We start from the raw sequence: 22,318 nt of genomic DNA, 5'->3' as shown, positions 1-22,318 counted from the left end.
TATCTTGTTTTTGGTTTTGAAGATATGTCAGCCACATAAAACACATCCAATGGCTAGATATAAATATGTTTATGGATTCTGGTCTGAATGATCCTAAAAGTTGCTCTAGCCCTCAAATTCCATGATTCTTTTAAACAGACTCATTTGTAGAGTGGTCTCTAACGAGGCTTGTGTTTCAGCCAAAGGGAGCAGATGTGCCCTAGTGCTCCAGATCCTCCATTCATCCCAGCAGATTCCCTTCCTAGCCTTCTCTGCATTGTTCTGTGCCCCGGCAATCTAACTGCTGAGAACTGCTGAGAACTGCTGAGAACTGAGCTCCTTAGACTCTGACCTCTAGTTAGGACTGGCCAGGAAGAGGCAACACATGAAGTAGTGGGTGGGAGGAGAGAAAGGTTCTTGTCCTCCTAGCTCCTTTCCCCTTGGTCTGGCAGTTGGCAGTGACTGGGCTCCTGTACTGAAGACCATGCTCCTTTGGTGGACCTCCCACGTAGGAACCTGTACCAGTGGGTTCAGATAACCACCTTCCTACCCTTTGCCATTCAGGCCAAGGGGCAGAAATGACTATCCCCTGAGAGAAACTTTTGGATAGTGCATCACCTCTTTTTGTTTTGTCTTAAACACTTCCCACACCTCTGGAAATAGTTCTTTCTCTAGGGCCTCCTTAGACCCTTTCTCCTGTTCTGAGCACTCTCTCTCCCCTGCCAGGACCCGAATTCACTAGACTTCCTCTTCCTGGCATAGAACAGTGGTGAGGGAGTCCATCCTAAAAATCCCAGATGTATTCCTCTTAAAAACATAGTTTATAGGATGTGGTGTAGATCCCTGTAGTGGTTGTCTATTTTTGGTCTTTACCAGAAAATTCTCCCCCAGGAATTAAGAACAGCCTCTTCTGTGAGGGCCAATAATAGGGCACAATTCCCTGCTCAGGGAATGGGCATGTGGACAATGCTAGGAGAAGGTCTCTTAGGAACTTTTGAAATGGAACAATAGAAGACCCATTCTTTGGGATTTGAGACTAGAATGTAGTGGTCCTAGGAGTTAGAGTGGCCATGACTGAACATCAAGCAAAAAGATGGGCTATAACAGGAGCCTAGTAAAACTAAACTAGGGGAAAAAGAAAAGACTGAACATGAAGCAAGATTGCTTTGTGTTTAAAAATCTGTTTTTTCTCAATCTGAAAAGTCACATACTAACCTTCCTGTATTTTTGTCTTTGGTTGCCTTTTTTTTTTTTTTTTTTTTTACCTTAAGTCCTTCAATTTTATTTCCTCTCCTGGTTAATACACCCTGAGTGAAGAGGGAGCTTGGATTGGTCTGAATTCAACTGACCACATACATGACCTCTTAGCATTCAGCTCCACAGGGTGAAATGGAGAAATGTCTCCCTTGTGTGGTTTATGAATGTTTTCCCACCAGTGATCTCATTGTATCTTCCCAACAGTTCTGTGTGACACGAAGACCAGTGAGTGTTATGCCCTGTCAACTGATGTGAGCACTAGGCCTCAGAGAGTAATGGTCCCAAAGATAAAGCCACTTTCAACTTTGGCCTTTGGTGGGACCATGCTGAGCCTTCCCTCAGAGAGGCACAATGACTTTGCTCATACATTTTGTTCCTGGATGGATTGTGGCTTATATCCAAACCTCAGTTTGATACTCCCTCCTTGAAAATAGTCTTCTTGCAGGCTACCTTGGGATTTACAAGCTGTTCTATTTCTACCTCCAACTGGAACTCTGGCAGTCAACGTTCAAACTTTTAGCCTTGCTGATGGACCTTGTGCCCTGGGGTTCATGGCTGGCTTCCTCCGTCCTGACTTAACCTCCTTGCTTCATCTCAGTCACCTCATGAACTGTTCCTGTGCATAGCCCCAATCATGTTGCTCTCTGTGACCTCAACTCCGCTTCAGAAGGTCAGGAGAAATCATGGGTCCCTGTTCTGAGGATGCTGAGGAGAATAAAGAGTCCCTGTTAATCTGATTTAGTACAGTGCTCTTTCCAATGAGTGTCAGTCAAGGCAAAGTGAAGAGCAGAAAAAGGCCCCTCTATTCAGAAAATGGTGCACATAGATTTTTCCCTAATAGTGGTAGCTTTTTGTATACGGACCCTGTAGTCAATGACTGAGGGTGAAATGGCATTTTACAAAGTCTCATTTTCAGTCACAAGAAAAACTCTTATAAAGAAAAGTGTAGAATTTAAAACAATACAGTATGCTCTCTTTACAACTGAGACAAAAGACTGAAATAGAGGATACAGCCCAAATTAGCACCAGAGCAACTCCCACTGATGAGAAAATTATCTGACAGCAAATTACACACTGTGCTACACCATGAACTCCATTGAAGTTTAAGGTATTGGATTAACCAAACTGAAGGAGAAGAAAAATAAAAAAGCTAGAAAAACAAATGCAACAATATAAAGAGGAAGGAGTAGAAATTAATATTTTCAAAGTACCTACTCTGCATTCATCTATCACAGTCTTATAAATCCCATTTTAAAATCTTTTGTAGTGGCACAAAAGTTTCACAGTGGCACATGCCTGCGGTCCTAGCCACTCTGGAGGCTGAAGCAGAAGGATAGCTTAAGCCCAGGAGTGTGAGACCAGAAGAGTTTAGAGAGAAACCTGAATGAGAGGGAGTCCCACGGAGCAGCTTCCTTGAAAGGATCGACATCTGGGACATAGCTAGCCCAAGATGGCTTCACAGAGAGGAGACCAGGAGCAAAAACGCTCTGCTCTCACCTCCTTCCTCGTGGCTTCATCCAGAAGCCTGAAGGCACAGGAGTCCACAGACAGACACACTTCATATGGGTCAGACTTGTGGAGCAGGGAACAAGTAGGGAAGGGTGGAGAGGAGACGAAGACAAGTGAGCACATCCAGCATCCCAGGGTGTGCAGGAAAACAGACAAGACAAGGAGGGACAGGTTCTTTTACCCTGAGAATGAGGTAAACCTCCTTCAGACTAAGTTGGGTCAAAAGAGGCAAGCAGGTACCATGACCCCTGTGCACTTTAGGCTGACTAGTCTTCTGGCTAATGATAATACAATGATGAGAAAAACCATGTACCTGGGAAGTCAGTGTTTTAATAAGGAGCTAAGCAGCATGTGGTCTAGTTGGTCTTGTCTTAGGAGGAGTCTGGGAAGCATAGTGTGGTGGATATAGAGGAAAGCTTGGTTATTCAAAGAATTCAACTGAGATTGCTCCCTTAGAGAAGTTTTGGATCCACCAAATGCTTGTGTCTTTACAGACTTGATCCTAGTCCATGTAAATAAAACTGAATGTGATCCAGGGAAATGGAAGAAATGAAGTCAAAGAAGTAGCATGGGGCTAAATTGTATAGGTATGTTGGAAGTTTTTTTTTGTTGTTTGGGTTTTTTTTTTGTTGTTGTTGGAAGATTTTGAACAGAGGAGTATGTGATTTGACTTATATTTAACAGGACTGCCCAGGAAGACAAGTAGAGAAGAGACTCTATGGGGACCTGAGTAGATGCAGGAGGACCACTCAGGAGCGTAACCTAATAATCTAGGCAAAGAGTGTGGTGGCAGTGGAGGTGGCCAAATTCTAAGTATTCCTTTGTAATGCCAATGGGATCCACTGAATGATTGGCTATGAGGTGTGGGGGAGGGGCAGGAGTCAGTAAGATTCCCCTGTTTCAGCCTTCGCATGGGAGAGATGCTGTTGTCTTTTGCTAAGGTGAGGAAGTTTGTAGGTGGGACTCTATTTGATTTGGGATGAGAGGAGAAATCAAGAGTTTTGAGCGTACTGACTGAGGTGTATACTAGACATCCATGCAGATGTGTTAAGAAGGTCATAGATGCGGGAGTCTCGAGCTCAATGTAGAGGTCTAGGCAGGAGATCCCAGTTTGGGTAATATCAGCACATAGAGTTTAAGACAAGAGGCTCCTAGACGCGGGAGTTGAGACAGAAAAGTAGAATTCCAGAGCACTCCCGAGTTCAGAGTGTGGAAAATGAGAAAGAACCCAAAAGGAAAACTGAGGAGAGGCCAAGGAGGAAGAAAGAGAAGCATCTGATGTGCTGGAAACAGAGGAAGAAGATGGCAAATCCACAGATTCCACCCCCCAGTGGGATTAGGACCTCAAAGTTCTGTGCCTGACAGTCCATGAAATAAAACTTCCAGGAAGTTCATTTGAAAACCTGTTTATAATTCTCGGTGTCTAACTGTGGGAAGGTTGTGTGTATATGGAGTTCGCTTCTTGTTGTGACAGTTACTGTGTGTTATCAGAACTCCTGTTTCAACGTGAGGTGCTGTTCTTTAATGATCTTAATGAGTTGCGAATCTCTGGGTAAATGGGTAGAAAGCGCATTAGTATGTTCATCATTGAACGAGGACTGGTTTCTGACGTGCCAGGCACAGAGGTAAGTGCTGGGGACCCAGTGGCGAACAAAGCCAAGAGAAATACCTGCTCCTGTGGTCCAAGGGGCTTTCTTTCAGGTAAGGATGCTCCTCTCAGGCCCCCAGGTGCCAACTTGAGAAAGTCCCTTTTGCCTCTTCCTCCCATACCTCATCTACACAAGAGGACTTGGAGTGTGTATTAGTAATCAGAAATGCATTGTCCCACAGTGCTGGAGGGTCCTAAGAGGAGGGTCTGCCCTGGCCTTTTTCCTTGGCACTCAGACTGTCACTTTCTTCCATCTTCCCTCTATGCTTGTCTCTCTCTGTGTTCAGATACCCACTTTCACAAGGACCCCAGTGCCACTGGCTTAGAGTCTACCCTAATGACTTCATTTTAGTTTGCTTACCTCTGTGAAGATAGTATCTCCCAATAAGGTCACATTCTGAAGTGCAGGGGGTTAGGGCTCGAGTATCTTTTTTTTTAAGGGAGTCACACAGATTCAACCACAACACAGTGCCTGTCCTTGTGCTAGCTCTTTGGATGATAATGAGGCTCTTGACCCAGAGCAGGCAGAAAGTGGCATTGAAGCCAAGTGGTTATCAACAGACAGTTCAACTGTCCACTCCAGAGCAGAGTTTGAGTGTTGACCTACTTCTTGCTCATCTTTGTTCTATCCCTTCACTTCCATGAACTACCTCATTAATTGAAAAATTTCAGGGCATAGGTATGTCCTTCATCAGCTAATTGCAAGTATCAGCTAAAACAAAATATGGACCTGGCATAGTCTAAGTACTCAAATATTGACCGTTCTTATTATTATGTGTACTTTAAATGTTTGTAGAATGAATTTATGTGCAAAAAAAAAAAAAGTAAGGGGAATTCTCTACAAAAACCAATAATTTCCGTTCTGAATGGCTCTAAGCTTTCCAGGGCATTTTCCCATCCATACAATATCCCACACTGATGAAAACTATCATCCCCATTTTATGGATGAGAATACTGGAACCGAGGGAGATGTAAAACAGCAGGCAAGGGACCAAATCAGCAGTAGTTCCTTCAGATGTCCTGAGAGAGGTGCTTTCTTTCTCTTTTTGAATCATCCTCTAGTGCTTATGCCCACATACTGAGCATGCCACAATTATAAACAATCCCCACGAGAAGCTGTCCAAAGGAATTCAGAGCATCTCTGCGCTCCTTGCTGAATAATTGAAATCCTCCACACACCCAGGCTTGAATTGGTTCCCTAAATGCCTTCATGCTCTTGGAAGCTGGGGAGCTTGGCTCCTTGGGGACCTTTCTGTTTCTTTTCAAACCCAAAGCAATGGACTTGAAAATCTAAATCCAAAAAGCTAACAAAGACCTTATTAATTGTGGCTTCTTTATAAACAGTTTTTTTTTTTCACCCTTTTTTTCCCTCTCTCTAGGCAACCCTTGCATAAAAATATCCATTCGCCAACTGTTCACCAACTGTTCCTCCTCTTGCTGGCATACCTTGCTCGGCATTCAAAGATGCCAGAGCGCGTCTCTGCTGCAGCATTCCACACTGCCTGGGCTTGCCGCCATCAGGTCTTGATACGGGGGACATGTGTGTTGGGGAGTGTCTGGCAGACTAAGCCTGGGCTGTGTGGTTGTGAAGGTTAAAGCTGGAAATGCAATGACCACATCATGGGCTTTCTAGTAAGCTTTGAATCTCAGTTCTGTGTTGTTCTTGCTGTGTGTCATCACCCAAATTATTTCACTCTCTGAGCCCAAAATTTGTTTCCTCTAAAGGACAAATAATTCCTGTTTCCAAGAATTATCATGAAGATCAGATGAATTCATGTATGTGACCTCCTTTACATGGTGCTTGGCATAGTATACAAGTGTAATAAATAAAAATTTTCTTTGACCCTTTTTTCCTAATGAGCTCATCATATCCAGTAAGAGAGTAAATTCATACACACACACACACACACACAAAGGAAATCCATGCAAGTGTTAAGCATTAATTCAGTAGTGTAAAAGATACAGAACATTTGCAATCCTCTCTTCTAGCTTTTTGAAATACACATTCTTTTTAACTACAGTTACCCTCCTATGCAACAGAACACTGTACTTACTACTCAGACCACCTGGAACTGTGTGTGTGTGTACTGACCAGCCTCTCACCTCCCTCCCTGCCCTCTACCCTCTCTAGTCTCTGGTATCCATGGCTCTATTATCTAGTACTATGTGATCAACCTTTGAGTGATGGATAGGCTAATTGGCCTGATTTATCATTACATAAGGTATATGCATACAGAAATATCACATGATACCTCATAAACATGAATAATTATGATGCATCAACTAAAATAATTTACAAAAGAATTTGACACAGAAAAGTATCTGGTGATTTACTCAGAAAGAGGAGGTGACTTTAAGTGTTCTGTTCAGAGGAGGGAGCCATCTTTGCAGGCTATGTAGGGATCTAGGTGTAGCCTAACTCTGCCTTACAGCAGACAGTTCACCCCTTCATTGACTCCACAAGTACTCAAAAGTGTTGACTGTGGTCAAGAGCTAAGCCACCCAGGCATAAATGAGTAGATTCCAGCATTCACCTTCAGGAGCTCATGGAGGAGCCAGGGAGTCAAACACGCCAGCAGACAGCAACAGGGGAACAGAATCAAAGATTAAGGACCAAATTCCAGCCCAACTAGTTAATAGCACTGTGGCCTCGGCAAGTGACCTAACTTCTCTAAGTTTTTTTTAAATAAAACTAGTTCATCAGGTCATTGTAAAGACTAAATGATAAAATATTTATCAACACAGCATAGTCATGGTGCATAAGAGTTCAACATAGGCTAACTGGAAATTAAAGATAAAAGGTATATACACATATATTTACATATCCTAAATTGTGATAAGGTATGCATGCATATATATAGTATATATGTATGTGTGTGTATATGATGTATATTTGTATATATAATCTATATTATATGCACTTGCTCCTTCACGTCTGTAGGTTCTGCATCCAAATGTTGAACCAGTTGCAGATTAAAAAATATTTGAAAAAACTTCATCTGTACTGAATATGTACAATTTTTCTTGATATTATTCCCTAAATTATAAAGTACAAGAACTATTTACATAATGTTTATTGTATTTGGTATTACAAGTAATCTAGAGATGATTTAAAGTATCTGGGGTAATGTGCAGAGGTTATATGTAAATACTATGCCATTTTATATAAAGGACTTGGTCCTCCAAAGAGTTTGGTACCCACAGGTGACTAGTCCCCTGAAGATTCCAAGGGACAACTATGTATGCATGCGTATGTACTCGAGTATGCACACACCCATGCATATGATAGTTTTACAAAGTACTGTGGAAAGTCCCTAACCTCTGAAGTTCTTACTTTCTTTTCAAAAGGATCAATTGGCTCAGATTATTTCCTATGACCTTTTTTTTTTAATTTTCCCTGCGGTGCTGGGAATTGAACCCAGGGCCTTGTGCTTGATTCAATAGCCACACTGGTGCCCTTAGCGCTTACTCCATTACCTAAACATTTGCTCAGGATCCTATCTGCCTCCCAAATTCCACTGCCATCAGGAATCCTAGTGTTTCTTGTGTGGATCCTCACAGATAGAGCCTCTGACATAAGCTTTTGCCTCACTAAAGAAATGCAAATAGTATATTTAGAACCCTGAGTTCACTCTTCCTGCTCTCCCCCAGTTTCATTCTGCATTTTCTCCCTTTCCTACTTTGATGTACCCTTACAGAGGCCACGTGACCTTGCTTTGGCCGGCCTTCCGTCTTGCCCTCTTTACCTGGCTTATTTCTTCCATGTCCTTCAGAAGTGAGTCAGACTATGACAGTAATCATTCACTCAAGCACAAACAGCTTGAGAGCCTCAGACACTGTGCAAGGTGCTGGATACAGAGTGAAAAGCAAAACAAATGACCTTCCCAGCTTCGTGGGGCTTAGTCTAGAAGCCGGGCAGCCACAGAGGGAGTCACACACACACAAAAACTTAAGAACACAACAACAGCCACGGAGGAAAAGCCCAGGGTGCCACGTGGACATGCTACAGACTGACCTGGTCATAAGTGAAGGTCAGGGAAGGACCTCAGAAGTGGTGGCATAGGCTGGCTTGGGACTCCTCTGCTCATAATGTACCATTCTCTCTCTGATTTTTTCTTTACTTCTAATCTGTGAACATTTTGAAAGTGGGTGAAACACGGATCCCCAGGGCCTGTTCCAAGTCTGGCACTTCGTAGACACTCAATAATTAGTTAGAAAGGAATTTTTTCTTGTTGAAAAGAGACACATCTTTAAGCAGACTTCAAGCTCTAGCATTTTCTCCGGACCCCATCTGGAATCATCCTGAATATTCTAGATGCCCGGCTGTACATCCAGGCTACTGCCCACTTCCTCTTCCCCTTTATCATCCCATGGGAAGAGGTGCTGTAACTCCAAATTAGCCCCAGGGCAGCGCTCATCTGCTCTGCCGCCAGACTCCTATCGCATTACATTTAATACATGTGTATAATGAATGCCGCACACATTTGGCAGTGCTTCCATGCACCATGTCATTATAAGCCGTATTGACAGCAAACAAGTCACATATTCTCCCTGCGAACACTACAGGAAAAAAGAACATATAATTTTGTTGTTGTTTGTACATTTTTTTCCAAGTCACATTGGACACCATTTGCCTTTCATTAGAAACACCATGCTGACAGTAAAATCACATATCCCCAACACACAAAGAGGAGGAAAACAAGCTGTTTGGGCCCCCCGTGAAGGGGAGGAGCAACAAGCAATGGCATGGCCTTTGGGGAGCAGTGGGAATAGCGGAGCGGGCTATTCCCAGGACTTTGGTGCCTGGGAGAGTAGATGCTTTTTGCCTGGTGGGTTTTGTCCATATGCTCCTGCCCTGGAATTTTACTCCACCCAAGACTTGCCTCATTCATTTTCTTATTAATTTGTTTATTTGTTCATTCATCTATCCAACAACATGTTTTGAATTGCTACATACTCTTTCTGGCATTAACTTTGGGAGGAATTTAGAATGTTAAAACATATTGAGCTCCTGTTATAGGCATTTGCTACTCATTTAATTTTCACAGAAACCCTATGAGATCTGTATTATTGATTCTGTTTCACAGCTTTAATAACTGAGCATCAGAAAGCCAAAGCAGTTTGCTCAAAGTTTACTAAGAGAGGATGATCAGGATTTGAACCTCTGCCTATCACATTCTGTACAATAAACAAATAAATGAGTATTTATCAAGTGTCTACCATGTGAAGCACTGTCCATGTTTCTGGTGTAGATTTGCTATTATAGTTGTTGCATCCCTGATGTTTCCATAACTGCAAGTTCATTCATTCATTCATTCATTCATTCATTCATTCATTCATTCATATGCTCATTCATTTAATGCTTATTCAATATCTTCTCTGTGAGTTTCCTGAGGGCAAGATTTATGTCCTAGTTATTTCTATAGTCATAGGCTATAATAGAGGGTCTAAGACTAAACAGAAAACTGAAAGTAATTGGAAAAGAGAAGAAAGAAGAAATGGGGAGAGGAAGTTCCTCCCTGTGGAAGACAGGCATGTAAATTGTGAACTGGAGTGAACTCTGGCAAAGTAAATCCATGCATTATTTCTGGGGAAACCTTGAGGAATCGTGGCAACTGGAGAAATGAAGGTTTTACCAAAAAAGAGTCATTTTAGCTAGTCATAAAGACTGAGAATTCCAGTGTGTGGAAACTTAAGGCTGCATCATCAGCAAAGACAGAGGGACATGGCAGGATGGTAGAGGCCACACCACAGGAAGAGGAAACACTGTGTCAGAGGCAGAGTCACAGGAAGGCAAGAAGGGACATAGACTGGGAAGACTCTGTGGATCCAGAACAAGGACAGCGTTGAGTTTCCTTCTTTTTCCTGTGGTAGGAGGGGGGAAGTGTATCTCATGGGTACATTTTCTTTCACGTGAAAGGTTCTAGAAGAACCTTTTCTTCTAGAGAAGAATGCAGAAGGGCAACAGTGTGGTATGAATTGAATCAAGCATCACCAAGAACATGGCCTGAGGAGTCAGTGTCTAGAGCTTAAGCTATGCTCTGTCACTTAGTGGGTGTATCACCTTGGGCAATCTAGTCCTATTCTCTAACCCCTTGGCTTTTCATAGGTAAAATCAATGATAGCACCAGGCTGGGGCTGGGGCTGGGGCTGGGGCTAAGTGGTAAAGCACTTGCCTAGCATGTTCAAGGCCCTGAATTCCATCCCCAGCACTACAAAAAATACTAAAAAAATTTAAACATATGATAATAGATACCTCATAGGTGGTAAGGATATGTGAAATAAACATGCATAATAATTTTAATCTCTGGAATGTAGTAAGCTTTTGATAAAGGTCAGTGATTTTTATTGTCAATTGCATGATTCTCAGCCAGAAGGGCTTAGAGAACAAACTGGAGATGCTTACAGAATAAAGAAGCAGCATCCACCTTATGGAAATCCATTCATTCTCCATCCAACAGCATTAACTAAGAACCTGCAAACCACCATCAGTGTTCTATGAACTACTAATGCACAAAGGAGAAATGCACAGCCTTGACCTCAGGGAACTCACACTATTTAGGGGCAGAAGGTAAGTGGAGAGCTATAATGCAGAAGATCCCCTGCACACGATAAATGGACCACTAATGTGGAAGACCACCATGTGCTGACGATGTGTGTTGAGGCAGATTTCTTCACCATCTTTGAGAGAGGGTCTTCATTTTTAAATAGGAGGGTATGATAAAATTTGATAAATTGTTATAATAACATAATGAGCTAATGTAAATGAAAAATAAAAAGAATTGGCACCTTGCCTAGTTCACAAATGATCTTCGATAATTGCTTACTCAATGCATAAATGGATTAGTATTACAATAGAGGGAACATTCAAAATGCAGCAGTGTTACAAGAAGGAATGAGCTAGGGAGGCATGGACTGCTCACTGTGGCCTAGCTTGCCCAGTTATTTTAAGGAGGCTGTGATAAATTAAGTAGGGCTGAACATTCCTTGCAGCTTCTTTCATGATGAGCTGGACCTCCTGAATCTGGGCTGGTTTGTTACTTATTTTGACCACTAGATTATAGGAGAACTGACACTTTGTGAATTCTGGAGACTAGGCTTGAAAAGAAAAAACATCGCCACATTGCCACTATTAAAGAAGACATTGACCTGGAGGATAAGATGCCACATAGAGAAGAACTGAGGAGCCCCAGTCAACATCCAGCAGCACCTTTTAGGCATGGGAGTGAAGCCATCTTGGAAATCTCTGCTCAGCCCCCTCCATCTGTAGGCAGCTGTCCGAGTGAGTCTGGAATACCAGCAGAGGAACTTCCCTGTCCACCCACAGAATCATGGGAAATAATATATTGTTGTTTGAGGCCACTATGTCTTGGGGTAATTTCTTTTTTCTTAATTTTTTTTAGATGTTGATAGACCTTTATTTTATTCATTTATTTATATGTGGTGCTGACGAACCCAGTGCCTCACACATGCTAGGCAAGCTCTCTGGGGTAATTTCCTATATAACAATATTTAACTGAAACAGAGTCCTGAACTTGTATGCCAAGGAAATATTTTAATCATCTAAAATTTATGCAAATGTTTTGTGCATGTTCACATTTCTAGTTTTTCTGGGGATCTTGTGTATCAATTTCAACTACTTTTTTAAAAATTATTTTTTATTTTTACAGACTGCATTTTGATTCATTGTACACAAATGGGGTACATCATTTCGTTGCTATGGTCATACACAATGTAGATTCATACCATTTGTGTAATCACACACAATATTACATAGGGTAATGATGTCTGTCTCATTCAAAAGAGTACATATACTGAAAAGGTTAAGAACCACTTTTTAAAGTCTAGGGCAAGAATGTCAAGAGCTTATTCATCTTGTGGTCTTGATTCACATTGCCCTATTGATTAGTGATATTGAACATCCTTTCACACACATGCCAAACATTGCACATTGACAATACTGTATTGTGCACTTGAACATTTGTTAAGAGAGCAGATCTCTCTGAACGGGGCTGAGGATATAGCTCAGTTGGTAGAGTGCTTGCTTCACAAACACAAAGCCCTGGGTTCAATACCCAGCACTGAAAAAAAAAAAAACAAATAAGAGTGCAGATCTCATGTTAAATATTTTTAACACAATAAAATATAATTTTAAAAAATTTGTGAAAGTGTGCACAGGCACCCGAGAATGCTAAACTTCAAAGGTTTCTGCTTGAAGACAGAGCCAACTACACAGCACACAGGTCAGCATTGTGTGAAGCACAGTTGTGCTAGAGCCATCCTACTGCTGATCTCAACATCCTGCCCACCTCTTGTTAATTAGCACTGTCCCTAGGTGTAGATTACTGTAAGCCTTTCCTTATAAGTTGTCACTTGGTCACTCCATTATATCAGGTTAAGCAAGTAGGTCTCACTTTTTTAAACAGCAAGGAACCCAGAAGACTCCTAATCTTACCTGCCTGATCTTCAACTGAACCTAGTATTGTCCACTATACCATCCGCTACCAAAGCTGGGATGGCCACTACCATAATACCTGGAAGATTTTAACCTCATAATACCTGAATTTGATCCACATATGTGTCACCATAATGACTCAACAAAATGTGCCTCCCTTGTTCCCATGGGTTCCCCAAAGGCCCACCAGTCCTGAAAGCCCTAACTAAGCAAGAGAAGTCAAAAGATACTTGATTTGGATTTAGACCACAGTGTGGTTAAGACTACAGACACTGAAATTCAACTGGGTGACCAGCTGTAGCACCTTAAGAAGTAATGGAGGTAATAGTAGTGCCTGCTTTACAGGGTTTTGTGAGGAATTAACTGATTAAATAAAGTATAATTTATATACGTTAACATATTCAAAGCACTCAGAAGAGGGTTCAACTCAGAGTAAGTGCTCGATAAATGTTAGATCTTTCCAGGAAGATAGTGAATCATAGTAATAACGCTGGTGATAATGGTGGTGACAAAAATGTGATTTTGAATCCCAGTTCTGACATTTACTAGCAGTGTGATCTTAATTTCTCAAAGTTTTGGTATTTTCCTATATAAAATGGGGGCACAAGTTTGTTGTGGTAATTAAATGATGAAGAGGAAAACACAGTAACAGACACATAATAAATACACCCTATAAGTGGTATTTTATTCTCCTCTGAGGCTCCTACTCTCCTAGGATGCGCAGATGCTGGGGTAGCATCGGAAAGGGCACACGTGTGAATCTTTAACAACAGAAGTATAAAAGTCACTTACTGAAATGATGGTGGGCTCATGGAAATCACTCTAGGGTCCCCTGTGCCCTCTCTGTCACTGAGAACTCCTCTCAGTCCACTGCTTCTTGCCTTGCTATTAAGGAGCTTTTGAGATAGATTAAGACAATAGCATCAACAGAGGTATAATTTTCTTCTATCCCTCTTTAATTAGCTGTAAACCACAAGGCTTTCCAAGGGGCAAGAGAATCGGGGAAGGCACAGGGAGCAAAACCCCACCATTTGAGTTTGTAGGATAAGAAGCACTTACTAAACACCATTCTGAGATCTGGATAAAAGATGCTGCCAGCTGTTCTCTTATCTTTTTTAAAAACGAACCTCTGTCTGTCGGTACATTGCCAACTCCAGCCTACAAAATTGGCATGACTGTTTTGAGGATAAGAAGCAGAAAGTCCGAGCTTTGAAAATGTGGTAGGAAGCAGATGCGTGTGTCGTGCATCTTTGCCCTGATACGCACAAGTTTTGTTTGTGTGTGTGCGTGTGTGTTTGTTTTTTGTACCCTTTAGTACCAGTCTTTCTGACCCTCAATTTTCATGTCAGTAAAACGTGGGTTGGGTTAGAATACAGCTTCCAAGCATTTGTTACACAGCTTTAATATGCAGAGCCTCACAACCATGCTCAGCTGAGTGTTTTCATGCCCATTTCTTTGAATGAGAATACTGAGGCTTAGAATGCTGAATTTCCTCAAGAACACACAGTTTGGAAACAATGGAACAAACTCAGCCAGGGATCTAGGTTCTTAGTTTGTTGGTTTTGTTTTTTGTACTGGGGATTGAACCACTGAGCTACATCCCCAGGCAATTTTAATTTTTAATTTTGAAATAGGGTCTCACTGAGTTGCTAAAGCTGGCCTCAAACTTGGCAATCCTCTTATCTCAGTCTCCCAAGTCATTAGAATTGCATCCATGTGTCACCACTCCCAGATAGGGATCTAATTCTCTCTTAATTCATCCACTGCATTGTAGGACTTCTCCTAACTCCATAAATTTGTGTCATTTGTATACTGTTGAATTGTTGGCAAATCAGAAGCAAAGCAATGACATAAATTCTCAAACCTTTCAGCATCATTTTGTTTAACTGGAATAATTGAAGAAAAGATTGAATAGTCAGGGTACCTAATCATCATACGCATTACAAATATGAATATTCACTTTTCAAAGAGTTTGCAAAACTAATTTAAGAATCCAATATTTCTCAGCCAGTGAGTAACAGAGCCTGGAAGAACCATGACATTTTTATGGTGTTCCAGAATCTGTACAACCATCAAGTATTGTCTGTAAATTGAAAAAAATATGTCTTGCCAATATATGAATTAACATTTTTCAGACATATGTAGATAGTTCCATAAATGTTAATTCATGTATGCTTGTTCATATAATATTTGTATGTACTTAACATCCTCATTGATTTAAAAGTGACACTATATTATCCACTATAGCTTTAAGTCATCATATCCTTTCTCAAATAACAGATTCCAAAGTTATTACCATGCCTCACAAAACTTCTTGGTGGTATTAAAAAGGAGTGCTTAGACAAAGGTAAGTTGTAAACTGATTCTTCAGGTACAAAAGTATGAAGTGCTTTAAAATATGCTATTTCATTTGATTCTTGGAAACAACTCAGCAATCATCATATAGCACTCTGAGAGCAATATTCTACCTAGTTACCTTTCTGCCTGGTTAGGTTCTGATTAATTGGGGATTTAATATCCTTCCATGTTACATCAGTTTTGTGATTTGAGTGTTGTAAAAACTGAATACTTGAATTCCCCCCAAATTCATATGCTGAAATCCTAATCCCCATTGTATTATGTTAAGACGTGGAGTTTCTGATAAGAGATTAGGTTATGAAGGTAGAGCTTTTTGAATGGGAGTAGAGCCTTTAGTGAACAGTAATAAGATAAAACAAAGAGACCCCCAAAGAGCTTTCCACCCTTTCTACCATGTGAGGATAGGGTAAGATGGTATACCATCTATGAACAAGAAAGCAGGCCTTCGCCAGACACCAAATCTGGTAGGCATTGATCTTGAATGTCCAGCCTCCAGAATTGTGACAAATAAATTTATTTTGTTTACAGTGTGTTATAGCAGCCTGGATAGGCCATGACAGAGGTTACTGACAATAAATTCTAAAAGTGCAAAGAAAAATGGATCCCAAATAGAGATAAGAGAGCTTTGCTTCAGAAACAGCCAAAAAAGCATGGGTGGAGAACATCAGAACGGCCCCTATACCTCTCCACAGAGGGTTAGCCAGCCAAAGTGATTACCCACAAACCCCTGCAGCAGGAATAGCAACTTTGCTCTCCTACCCCCATCACAGCCCACCATGTCCTTCAAAGATTTTCCCAAGATTCATTGCTGAGATATTTTGAAGCCACAATTAATTCTAGAATCCAGAGTATGAGACAAGGATACCAACAGCACTTGAAGAAAACTGCTATTGCTGGTAACCTATAACCTCTGGAGAAGATTTAGTGAAAATCAATAGATTATCCAGAAGACACTAAAGAAAGCTGGTAACTTAAAACATCATGGACAAGGAATACACTCCTTTTGAATTCAAAGCCCATGGTCACTCCATTTCAAATCCAACCTCCCAGCATCTAACTGCCTGCAATAAACTGTTGCAACTGTTCATCCATCAGGAGTAGAATAGCTTAGATGCCTGGTCCAGTAAACTTTCTGGAAATTCACCATGTAATTTTCAAATTATCTGTTTCTTTGAGACCTGTCACAGAAATCTAGTGTCCTCCTAGAAATCCACAATTTTCTATATGAAAGATAAGAAATAGATTGAAAATTAATTCCCCACTAAAAAATATATCTGAACACCTTCTGGACTTCACTCATATCATAGAGACACTAAGCATTGTATTGTTTTCATGACCCAGGGAGGTGGGTCTTACATCATTACCCCCATTTACACATGAAAAACAAAACAAGGCAGTTATTCTGGGGGTGGCTTTGTCTATGCATAAAGAAGGCAAAACTTGGATCTTCTGGCTTGTTTAGTTGTGCTTTATTTGACTTTTTGCTATCTTCAATAATTCCAGTTTTCTCCCTTGACTTAAAAAAAAAAAGTATTGTTCATAGTCTCCCTAATCTGCTTTCCTGTATGTTACTGGACCCACTTTATGAGGGTCTTGAGCTAAGGTGGGAAGATTTTCTACCTTGCCCTTGTTGAGGGTCTGCTGTTTGCTACTTTTTCACCAGGTCTGATGTTGATGACTGTCCAGGTATAATAGCAACTTCTAACTTTAGCATTCAGGCACCTTCTAAGAAACAAGAGGCCTCGATTCCAGTTCTAGCAAGTCCACTTTTAAGCTTGGTAATGTCAGGCAAGCCATTGTCTTTAAGACCGGAATGTTCCATCACTACCCTGGGGATTTCCAGGAGGTTATAATGTTAAAAAGAGGCCAGAGAAACCGATGTACTTTACAAATGGGAGAGAGCTGCATTTTTCAAAGGTATGTAGTTTTTTTCTATTAAGGATCACAAATCAAATGCTTTCAGGGGCCAGGTAGGTTGTAAAAGAGTGTAACAGATAAGTTTGATCATTGTGAGTGATGGAGCTGGGAGCCCCACATGTGAGTGTGAAGGTGTTGTTTTCTTTATTCAATTAAAAAAAAAAAAAAAAAAACAGTCAAATCAGGCACATGTGACAGTCAACTTGGGCATGTGGGGCACTAGTTAGGAATCCCATTTCCACTACAATACCTCCCAAAGGGGGTTTATATTTATTCAAAGTGTCACGGATCCGTATATACACTAAACATTATCCATCAACTGAAATGCAATGCCTGAAATCCTATGCCAAGTACATCCATAGAGGAGTATTTTTCAGTGTAAGTAAATAACATTGTGATTAATAAAGTAAACCTCCTTCAAAAGCATAAGCAAATTCATATTAACTTTTTATTAGTGAATAGTTCTCAAGCAATAGATACTAACACTATAGAACTTGTTCTTACAGCAACCAGGGGAGGGTACATCATTTTTTACTTTATAGGTAGGGAGCTTTCTAAGCTTACATTTCGGAAAACAACTCCAAAACACTTTTTAAATTAAAATAGACCATCTAAAGTGCATAAGTAACCATAACCAGCCCTATCAATCAAGAGATAGCTTCTGGATCTGATCTGGTTTTGGCAGGAAAATTAGGAAGACCTATGCTATTTATCTGCACTTTCTGAGGGATAAACAAGTGACTGGCAGAATTCCTTGGTGTGAGGACATAGGAGAGATGTCCTTCGAGTGGGCCACAGAAAGAGACCCTCATATTCACAAATAGCCCTAGACAGTCAGTACATGTGTTCCTGAGTGTGTGCACACATAAACACACACACAGTTACCCTACATGCTGTGTATTTCTCTAAAAGGTATGTGCTCTGATGTGCACAAGTCCAATCCTGGAAACTGTAGCTATTGCCTTATTTGGAAAAAGGGTCTTTGCAGAAGTGATTAAGTTGGGAATCTTGAGATGGGATGAATATTCTGGATTATCTATATGGGTCCCAAAAACAATCACAAGTGTCCTAATAAGAGAGAGTTACAGGGAGATGTAACACAGAGATTTACCCAAAAGACAGGGCAAAGGGAGATTTGCAGATGCTGGTCTTGAAGACTGGAGTGATGTGGCTACAAGTCAAGGCATGCCAGCCACACCAGAAACTGAAATAGGTAAGGAACAAATTCGTCCTCAGAGTCTCCAGAGGCAGTGTGGCCCTGGCAGTAAGTACCTTGATTTAGGCCCAGTGACCCTGATTTCTGACTTCTGGTATTGAGAACAGTCAGAATAAATTTCTGTCGTTTTAAGCTGCCAGATTTGTGACAGCAGTCATGGGAAGTCATTGCAAAAAATATCTCTCCTAAATACCCAATTTACATGCCTGCGTTCTGTGGCGACATCAAACATACATCAGCTCTTAGTACACAAAGCTCATAATTATGTAGAACTGGAAACTCTTATACATAGCCTAAAACTGACATTCTCATCCATCCTGTGACTCCAACACACAAACACAATCGGTGTAATCCTTGCTTCCTCTCAAGACCTAAGTCCTTTAACAAGTCCTGATGGTCTATTTCCAAAATATGCCCAAAGCGTTCACTTCCCTCTACCTCTACTGCCAGCCTCCAGGTTACTATCGTTTCTTTCCCAATGACTACATGAGTCTCCACACTGTCTTCTGCCATTCATACCTCTACAACAACTTGTCCAGATGATAGTCAATGCAGTCCTTTAAAATCCTCAGTGGGATCATTTCATTCTTTTGTAAGCACTCCCAACATGCTCTCTCAGTTTTTCAGTATAAATCCAAATTCCTTACCATTTCCTATGATCTGACCTCTTCTTCCCTCTCCGACTCCATCTCACCCAGCCTCTCCTCCTCTTAAGCCCAGGCACTCTATCTAGGCTTCTTTCTTGCCAGGCTTACTTGTCTCATGGCTTGTGGTTGCTGATCTTCTTTCCCATCTATGGCTTTTCATTTGACTTGTCTCCTCATTATTTAGACTTCAGCTCAGATGTCATCTCCTCAGAGAGAGCTTCCTAGACGACCCCAGTCACACCCCAATCACTCTCCATTTCTTTACCCCATTTTACTTATTTATTTTTACAATATTAAGTGCCATTGTAACATTTTGGGTGTTTGTCAATTTTCTTTTAACCTATGTCCCCTCATTCAAATAAAAGTGCCAAACCAGGGCAGTGACTATATCATATTTACTAAAGTCTCCCTGGAGTCCACATCAGTGTTAGTATATGGTGAGCACCCAACAAACACTTATCAATTTCATGAATGGCTCTCAATTTTTGTTAGAACTCTGAGTTGTATGTGAGGATCTTAAAAATACTGAATCTTGGGCGCCATTTTAGACATTTCCAGGAAGTAGGGACCCATGATTTTTCTACTGAAAAAAAGGTCCCTAAGTGATTTGCTAAGTAGATATGATAGAAAACCACTAACCTAAAACCTAGGTGACATGCAAATCTCCTGCATATAGACCCACCACACAAATACCTTCCACATAAATCTTCTACAGAGTCATTGCATACATACATATGTGGCTGCCTATCTATTTGTTAAAAATACCACATATACAAATATTCCACACATTGATCTTTTCCTATTATATACATATATAGTAATTATTATTCAAACAAAAGTACCATTTCCTGAGTGCCTACTTAGTACCTAGTTCTGGAATGGGCATATAGATTGGGGATTTAAGGACCTAGTTCTAGCTCTTAAACAGCTCACAGTTTCTCACCTCTCCAGCATCAACAGCATGTTTGTGTTCTTCCAAATTCATTTGTTGAAATCCTAACCCCCAATGTGATGGTGTTAGGAGGTGAATCACTGTGTGATCAATTAAGTCATGAGACTAGAACCCTCAGGGGCAGGAATAATGCCCTCATAAAAATCTAGGAGAAAGCTTTCTCCCCACCACTTCCTCCATCCCCTGCTGATGTGAGAACACAATAAGAAACCAGTCATCAGCAAAATGAGAAAGCAAAATGAGAAAGTGCTCATCAGGCACTGAATTTGTAGGCATCTTGATCTTGGACTTTCCAGCCTCCAGAACCATGAGAAACTTATCTTTGGTGATTTGCCCACACTAAGACAATCACCAAAGCAGACCACTACAACCCAAGATGGCACATGTCACAACAGGGCAGTGAGCATACAGGCAGGAGGGTGAGAGAGACTGCCAGGCTGATGAGGTCATATTTAAAAACAGACAACATGTGATTTGTGTCCTAAAGGACAAAAGTGACTTAAGTTGGAAGGAAGAAATGAGAAGAGAAGGGTCCTTGATGTCAAGGAAACAGAAATGTGCAAGAATATAGCAGAGTAATTCCACAGGGATCTAAAAATTATTCAATTTGTTGTTTATTCAATAGAAGTCTGACTGCTCATCATGTCTCAGGTGCTGTGCTGCATATATCTGAGAACTACATCCTCGATTCACTACACTGGAATCTCTAAGGGTAGAGTCTGATGAAATGCATTATTACAAAATTTCCTAGATGATTATGATACGCAGCCAGAGTTGAGAAATGTTGGTCTAGATGAACTCGCATCACTGGCTTGCAGAGAAAAAAAGTAATGGATTTAATGGATAAAAACCAAGCTGGCCAGTCCATCATACTAAAAATGGTGGAAAAGCTTAAGGACTCCAAAGACAACTGCTAATTCATTCTTACCTTCTGACGGCAGTTAGAAATAATTCTGAGAACTGTTCAGTTATTTCAAGGCCAAGGACTTCTTTGCTCCAGTTGGGTCGCTGTCCCTGAGTCCCTGCCCTGGGCACACTTCCTGGCAAGGCCAAATCCAGCAGTGAGCCCTCAGATGAGGCCTTACAATAGTGGGCGCGGGGCCTCAGACCACATGGACTGGGTCGATGAGAGCGTAGCGATCCAGCAAGGGCTGCTCTGGTTTTCTGGTTCCCAGGATTGCACTTGGGAACTCGTGTCTGAAGCAGCCCATTTCCCTTGCAGCTCTCAGGCCACCTGGCCAGATAGAAATCAGTACACCATTCAACAGCCCAGAAGTAAAGGACTCACCTCTCCTGTCTCCTTCATGTGAGGGGAAATCTTGCCTGAGGCACCAACAAGGCTCCAAATTGATTTCATTTGAAATTTCAAACTGCCGGGTGCAGCTTTGCTCGACTGCCATCTGCTTTTCCAGTGTGCAATGACACTGAGCCTGTTTTTATTGTGTTTGCTCAACCAAGTCCACCAGTAAAATATTAATAATTTCCCCAGCGCCTGGGTGGTTTGCGTGCTTGGGATGATATCCGAACATTCATCAAGCTCATCAAAGTTATGAGCAAAATAATTTTTCTCCTTAAGGGGGAAGGGAGGGGAGATCTGGGCTCGCATCATGGGTACATATCACTAAGTGACACTTCCAGCTTTCTCTCCACAGAAAAAGGAGACAAGTGCATTGCTTCTGCCCCAACCTTAGATACCCTTTCTCTACAGAGATCTAGTTCTCCAGCCAAGCGAGGAAATAAGTAATCTGTGAAGACGGAAATGGGTGCCAGTCCTGACGTTTCTCTTCCTATGTAATTGGACACTAAGTCCTGTCGACCCTGTCTTGGGTTGACCCCCCTCTCTCTACTCCCAAGGTCACTGTTTCAGTCCAGGTCCTTACTAGGTAACCTGGTTTACCACCATCAGTGACCTTTGCCTTAATAATACACTTTAAATCAGATCCCCACTCCTCTCTCAAAGAGTCGCCCAAGGCAGAGTTTGTAACTCAACAGATTTTAGCAGTCACTTGCTTCAACCTGTCCTTGGATCCCAAGTGCCCTATGGAAAAGGTCTCCATTGACTGGCATGGGTTATAATGTTTATCTCCCACTCTATTTCCACACTAGTGTCCCACGCCCCAACCAATGGTTATTTTTCCCACACTACACGCCCTTTCCTGCTCACTGGTGTTTGTACAGAAGAGAACATACAGAGCATCCTACACATTCAACAGCAAAGTTCCAGAAATGGCTCTGTCTTCATCAAAGTCATTCATGTCTTTTTCCCAGAGAAATACCCTATGCTGACAACATTTGTTTCCTGCACCTCAAAGCCAGGGAAGAATGGATTCTCGCCTCTATGTTATAGACAAGAGGTCACATTGCAAAGTTGTTAAGAGCT

The 22,318-nt window shown here is 41.3% G+C and overlaps 1 protein-coding gene across 3 annotated transcripts in view; it reads right to left on the bottom strand.

Moving 5' to 3' along the window:
• Dab1 (DAB adaptor protein 1) overlaps positions 1 to 20,975 on the bottom strand; it is an 872,128-nt gene extending 851,153 nt beyond the window's left edge. For all 3 annotated transcript variants that reach the window (XM_047566521.1, XM_047566531.1, XM_047566538.1), the window contains exon 1: positions 20,867 to 20,975. The gene's annotated coding sequence lies outside the window, so the exon portion shown is untranslated. The remainder of the gene's footprint in view (positions 1 to 20,866) is intronic.
• Positions 20,976 to 22,318: the final 1,343 nt, after the last annotated feature.

Source organism: Sciurus carolinensis, chromosome 1, assembly GCF_902686445.1.
Source record: "Sciurus carolinensis chromosome 1, mSciCar1.2, whole genome shotgun sequence".
NCBI lineage: Eukaryota > Metazoa > Chordata > Mammalia > Rodentia > Sciuridae > Sciurus > Sciurus carolinensis.
The sequence above is the reverse complement of the archived record's forward strand: the minus strand, read 5'-3'. Positions and strand labels throughout refer to the sequence as shown.